At 47.6% G+C, this 9,545-nt stretch overlaps 6 non-coding genes across 6 annotated transcripts; all 6 read right to left on the bottom strand.

Moving 5' to 3' along the window:
* Positions 1-740: 740 nt before the first annotated feature.
* LOC142687995 (U2 spliceosomal RNA) lies at positions 741-931 on the bottom strand. Its single transcript, XR_012857168.1, has one exon. It is a non-coding gene; the product is annotated as a U2 spliceosomal RNA (small nuclear RNA).
* Positions 932-2,210: 1,279 nt separating this feature from the next.
* On the bottom strand, positions 2,211-2,401 carry LOC142688007 (U2 spliceosomal RNA). The gene has a single exon (XR_012857179.1). It is a non-coding gene; the product is annotated as a U2 spliceosomal RNA (small nuclear RNA).
* A 1,296-nt stretch (positions 2,402-3,697) lies between these two features.
* Positions 3,698-3,888, bottom strand: LOC142687996 (U2 spliceosomal RNA). The gene has a single exon (XR_012857169.1). It is a non-coding gene; the product is annotated as a U2 spliceosomal RNA (small nuclear RNA).
* Positions 3,889-5,172: 1,284 nt separating this feature from the next.
* On the bottom strand, positions 5,173-5,363 carry LOC142687998 (U2 spliceosomal RNA). Its single transcript, XR_012857170.1, has one exon. It is a non-coding gene; the product is annotated as a U2 spliceosomal RNA (small nuclear RNA).
* A 1,280-nt stretch (positions 5,364-6,643) lies between these two features.
* LOC142687999 (U2 spliceosomal RNA) lies at positions 6,644-6,834 on the bottom strand. Its single transcript, XR_012857171.1, has one exon. It is a non-coding gene; the product is annotated as a U2 spliceosomal RNA (small nuclear RNA).
* Positions 6,835-8,134: 1,300 nt separating this feature from the next.
* On the bottom strand, positions 8,135-8,325 carry LOC142688004 (U2 spliceosomal RNA). Its single transcript, XR_012857176.1, has one exon. It is a non-coding gene; the product is annotated as a U2 spliceosomal RNA (small nuclear RNA).
* Between the last annotated feature and the right edge of the window lie 1,220 nt (positions 8,326-9,545).

Genomic DNA, 9,545 nt, shown 5'->3' on the forward strand with positions numbered 1-9,545 from the left:
TGCAACAGCCGGCCGCCAGGCTGTCTTTTTTTTGCACAGCTAGTTGCCTCCAGGAGGCCACAAGAGGGAGACAAGGGACTGCAAAATGGAAAATAGGCATCCACCAACTTTACAGACAACTTCTCCTTGCTCCTACAACCTCCATCCTTGCACAGTTTGTTATTCTTCTAGGTAACATAGTAACAAATCCAAATTGCTGCTCTCTTTGTAGGCAAGCAAGGCTTTGTTGCAACTGCAATTCTTACTTCTTCTTGAAATGTAGGGACGACAGTACATTCCATCACATCCATCTAGTGTACACAGGTAGGTCCATTGTGGCGGGCAGGCGAGTGGGCGGGCTGCTTTATTGGCTGTTTGCTGTTCCCCTACTCCACTCCACTATTTGACTGTTGTGCTGCATCAATCAATCAATCAATCAATCAATCAATCAAGCAATCAATCAGTGGCTGGCTCAGGTGCAGCTCTTTAACTTACCTAAAAGGGAGGGCGGAGAGAAGACAAGGAAGGTGAATGAGGTGTTCCAATGTGAAATGCCGGAAACACAGAAACACAGACGACACACAACAAGAGGTGGCAATCTATTCATTAATTGCATTTAATCAATGAGCTCATTATCACTCATGCATTGTCCAACAGGTGTTGAAATAATGGGATTAAAAGGGGAGATCCCTTCAGAAAGACAGAAACAATAGCAAAGACAAAAAACACTTTTGGAATCTGCTTTTAGTCAACACATAAGGAAAGGGTGCACCGGTCCTGGAAATACTGCAATACCAGGTCAATGCGTGGAGTGGACAGAGCAAGCTCTATTTCCATCTCCCTGTTCTAAAAATCCATTTAATATATGGTCCCCAGATAGGGGACGTATCAGATATTAAACTGATAAGAACAGATACTACACTTGATCTTAGCCAAAAGGCCGAGAAGCGATAACCCGAACGGGCCGCGCGTTGCCCGAGCCTGCCCGATACTGCTGTTCAGCCCTTGCAGCGATTCAGCCTACTTCTAGGCAATTCCATGGGGCCCTGCAGGCTCACACACTCACAGCTACACGGGAGGTGAATAAAGGCCGGAGAGGAAGCCAGACAGGATTTGCTTCTTTTGCTTGCACCACAATGCAGTGCTGAAAGAGGAGTAATCTACATAAAAACGCCTTCCTGGCAACGCCCAAATGCCCTGCTGCCATGCAGATAAACACTGGCAGCGGCAGCAAGTGCATGCCCACAGCCACCCCTTGTTCCTTCACACCTTGTATCAGCTGTAATCCAGTCCAGTCCAGTGCTGCCTGCTGAGCAGCACTGACCAACACTGCCTGGGCCCAGGCTTTTATCTCTGAGGCCCCATTATGATGTCAGAAAGCTGGCTCTGGAATCCTGAGGGCTCCACTATGACACGTGCAAAGTTCCGTCTGAACTTTATATAAGACGGTGAGGCTCAGTCAGTCACTCAGTGTTGCCTGAGAGGGCAACACTGCAACAGCCGGCCGCCAGGCTGTCTTTTTTTTGCACAGCTAGTTGCCTCCAGGAGGCCACAAGAGGGAGACAAGGGACTGCAAAATGGAAAATAGGCATCCACCAACTTTACAGACAACTTCTCCTTGCTCCTACAACCTCCATCCTTGCACAGTTTGTTATTCTTCTAGGTAACATAGTAACAAATCCAAATTGCTGCTCTCTTTGTAGGCAAGCAAGGCTTTGTTGCAACTGCAATTCTTACTTCTTCTTGAAATGTAGGGACGACAGTACATTCCATCACATCCATCTAGTGTACACAGGTAGGTCCATTGTGGCGGGCAGGCGAGCGGGCGGGCTGCTTTATTGGCTGTTTGCTGTTCCCCTACTCCACTATTTGACTGTTGTGCTGCATCAATCAATCAATCAATCAATCAATCAATCAATCAATCAATCAATCAGTGGCTGGCTCAGGTGCAGCTCTTTAACTTACCTAAAAGGGAGGGCGGAGAGAAGACAAGGAAGGTGAATGAGGTGTTCCAATGTGAAATGCCGGAAACACAGAAACACAGACGACACACAACAAGAGGTGGCAATCTATTCATTAATTGCATTTAATCAATGAGCTCATTATCACTCATGCATTGTCCAACAGGTGTTGAAATAATGGGATTAAAAGGGGAGATCCCTTCAGAAAGACAGAAACAATAGCAAAGACAAAAAACACTTTTGGAATCTGCTTTTAGTCAACACATAAGGAAAGGGTGCACCGGTCCTGGAAATACTGCAATACCAGGTCAATGCGTGGAGTGGACAGAGCAAGCTCTATTTCCATCTCCCTGTTCTAAAAATCCATTTAATATATGGTCCCCGGATAGGGGACGTATCAGATATTAAACTGATAAGAACAGATACTACACTTGATCTTAGCCAAAAGGCCGAGAAGCGATAACCCGAACGGGCCGCGCGTTGCCCGAGCCTGCCCGATACTGCTGTTCAGCCCTTGCAGCGATTCAGCCTACTTCTAGGCAATTCCATGGGGCCCTGCAGGCTCACACACTCACAGCTACACGGGAGGTGAATAAAGGCCGGAGAGGAAGCCAGACAGGATTTGCTTCTTTTGCTTGCACCACAATGCAGTGCTGAAAGAGGAGGAATCTACATAAAAACGCCTTCCTGGCAACGCCCAAATGCCCTGCTGCCATGCAGATAAACACTGGCAGCGGCAGCAAGTGCATGCCCACAGCCACCCCTTGTTCCTTCACACCTTGTATCAGCTGTAATCCAGTCCAGTCCAGTGCTGCCTGCTGAGCAGCACTGACCAACACTGCCTGGGCCCAGGCTTTTATCTCTGAGGCCCCATTATGATGTCAGAAAGCTGGCTCTGGAATCCTGAGGGCTCCACTATGACACGTGCAAAGTTCCGTCTGAACTTTATATAAGACGGTGAGGCTCAGTCAGTCACTCAGTGTTGCCTGAGAGGGCAACACTGCAACAGCCGGCCGCCAGGCTGTCTTTTTTTTGCACAGCTAGTTGCCTCCAGGAGGCCACAAGAGGGAGACAAGGGACTGCAAAATGGAAAATAGGCATCCACCAACTTTACAGACAACTTCTCCTTGCTCCTACAACCTCCATCCTTGCACAGTTTGTTATTCTTCTAGGTAACATAGTAACAAATCCAAATTGCTGCTCTCTTTGTAGGCAATCAAGGCTTTGTTGCAACTGCAATTCTTACTTCTTCTTGAAATGTAGGGACGACAGTACATTCCATCACATCCATCTAGTGTACACAGGTAGGTCCATTGTGGCGGGCAGGCGAGCGGGCGGGCTGCTTTATTGGCTGTTTGCTGTTCCCCTACTCCACTCCACTATTTGACTGTTGTGCTGCATCAATCAATCAATCAATCAATCAATCAATCAATCAATCAATCAATCAATCAATCAATCAGTGGCTGGCTCAGGTGCAGCTCTTTAACTTACCTAAAAGGGAGGGCGGAGAGAAGACAAGGAAGGTGAATGAGGTGTTCCAATGTGAAATGCCGGAAACACAGAAACACAGACGACACACAACAAGAGGTGGCAATCTATTCATTAATTGCATTTAATCAATGAGCTCATTATCACTCATGCATTGTCCAACAGGTGTTGAAATAATGGGATTAAAAGGGGAGATCCCTTCAGAAAGACAGAAACAATAGCAAAGACAAAAAACACTTTTGGAATCTGCTTTTAGTCAACACATAAGGAAAGGGTGCACCGGTCCTGGAAATACTGCAATACCAGGTCAATGCGTGGAGTGGACAGAGCAAGCTCTATTTCCATCTCCCTGTTCTAAAAATCCATTTAATATATGGTCCCCAGATAGGGGACGTATCAGATATTAAACTGATAAGAACAGATACTACACTTGATCTTAGCCAAAAGGCCGAGAAGCGATAACCCGAACGGGCCGCGCGTTGCCCGAGCCTGCCCGATACTGCTGTTCAGCCCTTGCAGCGATTCAGCCTACTTCTAGGCAATTCCATGGGGCCCTGCAGGCTCACACACTCACAGCTACACGGGAGGTGAATAAAGGCCGGAGAGGAAGCCAGACAGGATTTGCTTCTTTTGCTTGCACCACAATGCAGTGCTGAAAGAGGAGGAATCTACATAAAAACGCCTTCCTGGCAACGCCCAAATGCCCTGCTGCCATGCAGATAAACACTGGCAGCGGCAGCAAGTGCATGCCCACAGCCACCCCTTGTTCCTTCACACCTTGTATCAGCTGTAATCCAGTCCAGTCCAGTGCTGCCTGCTGAGCAGCACTGACCAACACTGCCTGGGCCCAGGCTTTTATCTCTGAGGCCCCATTATGATGTCAGAAAGCTGGCTCTGGAATCCTGAGGGCTCCACTATGACACGTGCAAAGTTCCGTCTGAACTTTATATAAGACGGTGAGGCTCAGTCAGTCACTCAGTGTTGCCTGAGAGGGCAACACTGCAACAGCCGGCCGCCAGGCTTTCTTTTTTTTGCACAGCTAGTTGCCTCCAGGAGGCCACAAGAGGGAGACAAGGGACTGCAAAATGGAAAATAGGCATCCACCAACTTTACAGACAACTTCTCCTTGCTCCTACAACCTCCATCCTTGCACAGTTTGTTATTCTTCTAGGTAACATAGTAACAAATCCAAATTGCTGCTCTCTTTGTAGGCAAGCAAGGCTTTGTTGCAACTGCAATTCTTACTTCTTCTTGAAATGTAGGGACGACAGTACATTCCATCACATCCATCTAGTGTACACAGGTAGGTCCATTGTGGCGGGCAGGCGAGCGGGCGGGCTGCTTTATTGGCTGTTTGCTGTTCCCCTACTCCACTCCACTATTTGACTGTTGTGCTGCATCAATCAATCAATCAATCAATCAATCAATCAATCAATCAATCAATCAGTGGCTGGCTCAGGTGCAGCTCTTTAACTTACCTAAAAGGGAGGGCGGAGAGAAGACAAGGAAGGTGAATGAGGTGTTCCAATGTGAAATGCCGGAAACACAGAAACACAGACGACACACAACAAGAGGTGGCAATCTATTCATTAATTGCATTTAATCAATGAGCTCATTATCACTCATGCATTGTCCAACAGGTGTTGAAATAATGGGATTAAAAGGGGAGATCCCTTCAGAAAGACAGAAACAATAGCAAAGACAAAAAACACTTTTGGAATCTGCTTTTAGTCAACACATAAGGAAAGGGTGCACCGGTCCTGGAAATACTGCAATACCAGGTCAATGCGTGGAGTGGACAGAGCAAGCTCTATTTCCATCTCCCTGTTCTAAAAATCCATTTAATATATGGTCCCCAGATAGGGGACGTATCAGATATTAAACTGATAAGAACAGATACTACACTTGATCTTAGCCAAAAGGCCGAGAAGCGATAACCCGAACGGGCCGCGCGTTGCCCGAGCCTGCCCGATACTGCTGTTCAGCCCTTGCAGCGATTCAGCCTACTTCTAGGCAATTCCATGGGGCCCTGCAGGCTCACACACTCACAGCTACACGGGAGGTGAATAAAGGCCGGAGAGGAAGCCAGACAGGATTTGCTTCTTTTGCTTGCACCACAATGCAGTGCTGAAAGAGGAGGAATCTACATAAAAACGCCTTCCTGGCAACGCCCAAATGCCCTGCTGCCATGCAGATAAACACTGGCAGCGGCAGCAAGTGCATGCCCACAGCCACCCCTTGTTCCTTCACACCTTGTATCAGCTGTAATCCAGTCCAGTCCAGTGCTGCCTGCTGAGCAGCACTGACCAACACTGCCTGGGCCCAGGCTTTTATCTCTGAGGCCCCATTATGATGTCAGAAAGCTGGCTCTGGAATCCTGAGGGCTCCACTATGACACGTGCAAAGTTCCGTCTGAACTTTATATAAGACGGTGAGGCTCAGTCAGTCACTCAGTGTTGCCTGAGAGGGCAACACTGCAACAGCCGGCCGCCAGGCTGTCTTTTTTTTGCACAGCTAGTTGCCTCCAGGAGGCCACAAGAGGGAGACAAGGGACTGCAAAATGGAAAATAGGCATCCACCAACTTTACAGACAACTTCTCCTTGCTCCTACAACCTCCATCCTTGCACAGTTTGTTATTCTTCTAGGTAACATAGTAACAAATCCAAATTGCTGCTCTCTTTGTAGGCAAGCAAGGCTTTGTTGCAACTGCAATTCTTACTTCTTCTTGAAATGTAGGGACGACAGTACATTCCATCACATCCATCTAGTGTACACAGGTAGGTCCATTGTGGCGGGCAGGCGAGCGGGCGGGCTGCTTTATTGGCTGTTTGCTGTTCCCCTACTCCACTCCACTATTTGACTGTTGTGCTGCATCAATCAATCAATCAATCAATCAATCAATCAATCAATCAATCAGTGGCTGGCTCAGGTGCAGCTCTTTAACTTACCTAAAAGGGAGGGCGGAGAGAAGACAAGGAAGGTGAATGAGGTGTTCCAATGTGAAATGCCGGAAACACAGAAACACAGACGACACACAACAAGAGGTGGCAATCTATTCATTAATTGCATTTAATCAATGAGCTCATTATCACTCATGCATTGTCCAACAGGTGTTGAAATAATGGGATTAAAAGGGGAGATCCCTTCAGAAAGACAGAAACAATAGCAAAGACAAAAAACACTTTTGGAATCTGCTTTTAGTCAACACATAAGGAAAGGGTGCACCGGTCCTGGAAATACTGCAATACCAGGTCAATGCGTGGAGTGGACAGAGCAAGCTCTATTTCCATCTCCCTGTTCTAAAAATCCATTTAATATATGGTCCCCAGATAGGGGACGTATCAGATATTAAACTGATAAGAACAGATACTACACTTGATCTTAGCCAAAAGGCCGAGAAGCGATAACCCGAACGGGCCGCGCGTTGCCCGAGCCTGCCCGATACTGCTGTTCAGCCCTTGCAGCGATTCAGCCTACTTCTAGGCAATTCCATGGGGCCCTGCAGGCTCACACACTCACAGCTACACGGGAGGTGAATAAAGGCCAGAGAGGAAGCCAGACAGGATTTGCTTCTTTTGCTTGCACCACAATGCAGTGCTGAAAGAGGAGGAATCTACATAAAAACGCCTTCCTGGCAACGCCCAAATGCCCTGCTGCCATGCAGATAAACACTGGCAGCGGCAGCAAGTGCATGCCCACAGCCACCCCTTGTTCCTTCACACCTTGTATCAGCTGTAATCCAGTCCAGTCCAGTGCTGCCTGCTGAGCAGCACTGACCAACACTGCCTGGGCCCAGGCTTTTATCTCTGAGGCCCCATTATGATGTCAGAAAGCTGGCTCTGGAATCCTGAGGGCTCCACTATGACACGTGCAAAGTTCCGTCTGAACTTTATATAAGACGGTGAGGCTCAGTCAGTCACTCAGTGTTGCCTGAGAGGGCAACACTGCAACAGCCGGCCGCCAGGCTGTCTTTTTTTTGCACAGCTAGTTGCCTCCAGGAGGCCACAAGAGGGAGACAAGGGACTGCAAAATGGAAAATAGGCATCCACCAACTTTACAGACAACTTCTCCTTGCTCCTACAACCTCCATCCTTGCACAGTTTGTTATTCTTCTAGGTAACATAGTAACAAATCCAAATTGCTGCTCTCTTTGTAGGCAAGCAAGGCTTTGTTGCAACTGCAATTCTTACTTCTTCTTGAAATGTAGGGACGACAGTACATTCCATCACATCCATCTAGTGTACACAGGTAGGTCCATTGTGGCGGGCAGGCGAGCGGGCGGGCTGCTTTATTGGCTGTTTGCTGTTCCCCTACTCCACTCCACTATTTGACTGTTGTGCTGCATCAATCAATCAATCAATCAATCAATCAATCAATCAATCAATCAATCAATCAATCAATCAATCAGTGGCTGGCTCAGGTGCAGCTCTTTAACTTACCTAAAAGGGAGGGCGGAGAGAAGACAAGGAAGGTGAATGAGGTGTTCCAATGTGAAATGCCGGAAACACAGAAACACAGACGACACACAACAAGAGGTGGCAATCTATTCATTAATTGCATTTAATCAATGAGCTCATTATCACTCATGCATTGTCCAACAGGTGTTGAAATAATGGGATTAAAAGGGGAGATCCCTTCAGAAAGACAGAAACAATAGCAAAGACAAAAAACACTTTTGGAATCTGCTTTTAGTCAACACATAAGGAAAGGGTGCACCGGTCCTGGAAATACTGCAATACCAGGTCAATGCGTGGAGTGGACAGAGCAAGCTCTATTTCCATCTCCCTGTTCTAAAAATCCATGTAATATATGGTCCCCAGATAGGGGACGTATCAGATATTAAACTGATAAGAACAGATACTACACTTGATCTTAGCCAAAAGGCCGAGAAGCGATAACCCGAACGGGCCGCGCGTTGCCCGAGCCTGCCCGATACTGCTGTTCAGCCCTTGCAGCGATTCAGCCTACTTCTAGGCAATTCCATGGGGCCCTGCAGGCTCACACACTCACAGCTACACGGGAGGTGAATAAAGGCCGGAGAGGAAGCCAGACAGGATTTGCTTCTTTTGCTTGCACCACAATGCAGTGCTGAAAGAGGAGGAATCTACATAAAAACGCCTTCCTGGCAACGCCCAAATGCCCTGCTGCCATGCAGATAAACACTGGCAGCGGCAGCAAGTGCATGCCCACAGCCACCCCTTGTTCCTTCACACCTTGTATCAGCTGTAATCCAGTCCAGTCCAGTGCTGCCTGCTGAGCAGCACTGACCAACACTGCCTGGGCCCAGGCTTTTATCTCTGAGGCCCCATTATGATGTCAGAAAGCTGGCTCTGGAATCCTGAGGGCTCCACTATGACACGTGCAAAGTTCCGTCTGAACTTTATATAAGACGGTGAGGCTCAGTCAGTCACTCAGTGTTGCCTGAGAGGGCAACACTGCAACAGCCGGCCGCCAGGCTGTCTTTTTTTTGCACAGCTAGTTGCCTCCAGGAGGCCACAAGAGGGAGACAAGGGACTGCAAAATGGAAAATAGGCATCCACCAACTTTACAGACAACTTCTCCTTGCTCCTACAACCTCCATCCTTGCACAGTTTGTTATTCTTCTAGGTAACATAGTAACAAATCCAAATTGCTGCTCTCTTTGTAGGCAAGCAAGGCTTTGTTGCAACTGCAATTCTTACTTCTTCTTGAAATGTAGGGACGACAGTACATTCCATCACATCCATCTAGTGTACACAGGTAGGTCCATTGTGGCGGGCAGGCGAGCGGGCGGGCTGCTTTATTGGCTGTTTGCTGTTCCCCTACTCCACTCCACTATTTGACTGTTGTGCTGCATCAATCAATCAATCAATCAATCAATCAATCAATCAATCAATCAATCAATCAATCAGTGGCTGGCTCAGGTGCAGCTCTTTAACTTACCTAAAAGGGAGGGCGGAGAGAAGACAAGGAAGGTGAATGAGGTGTTCCAATGTGAAATGCCGGAAACACAGAAACACAGACGACACACAACAAGAGGTGGCAATCTATTCATTAATTGCATTTAATCAATGAGCTCATTATCACTCATGCATTGTCCAACAGGTGTTGAAATAATGGGATTAAAAGGGGAGATC

Source organism: Rhinoderma darwinii, assembly GCF_050947455.1.
Source record: "Rhinoderma darwinii isolate aRhiDar2 chromosome 5 unlocalized genomic scaffold, aRhiDar2.hap1 SUPER_5_unloc_24, whole genome shotgun sequence".
Taxonomy (NCBI): Eukaryota; Metazoa; Chordata; class Amphibia; order Anura; family Rhinodermatidae; genus Rhinoderma; species Rhinoderma darwinii.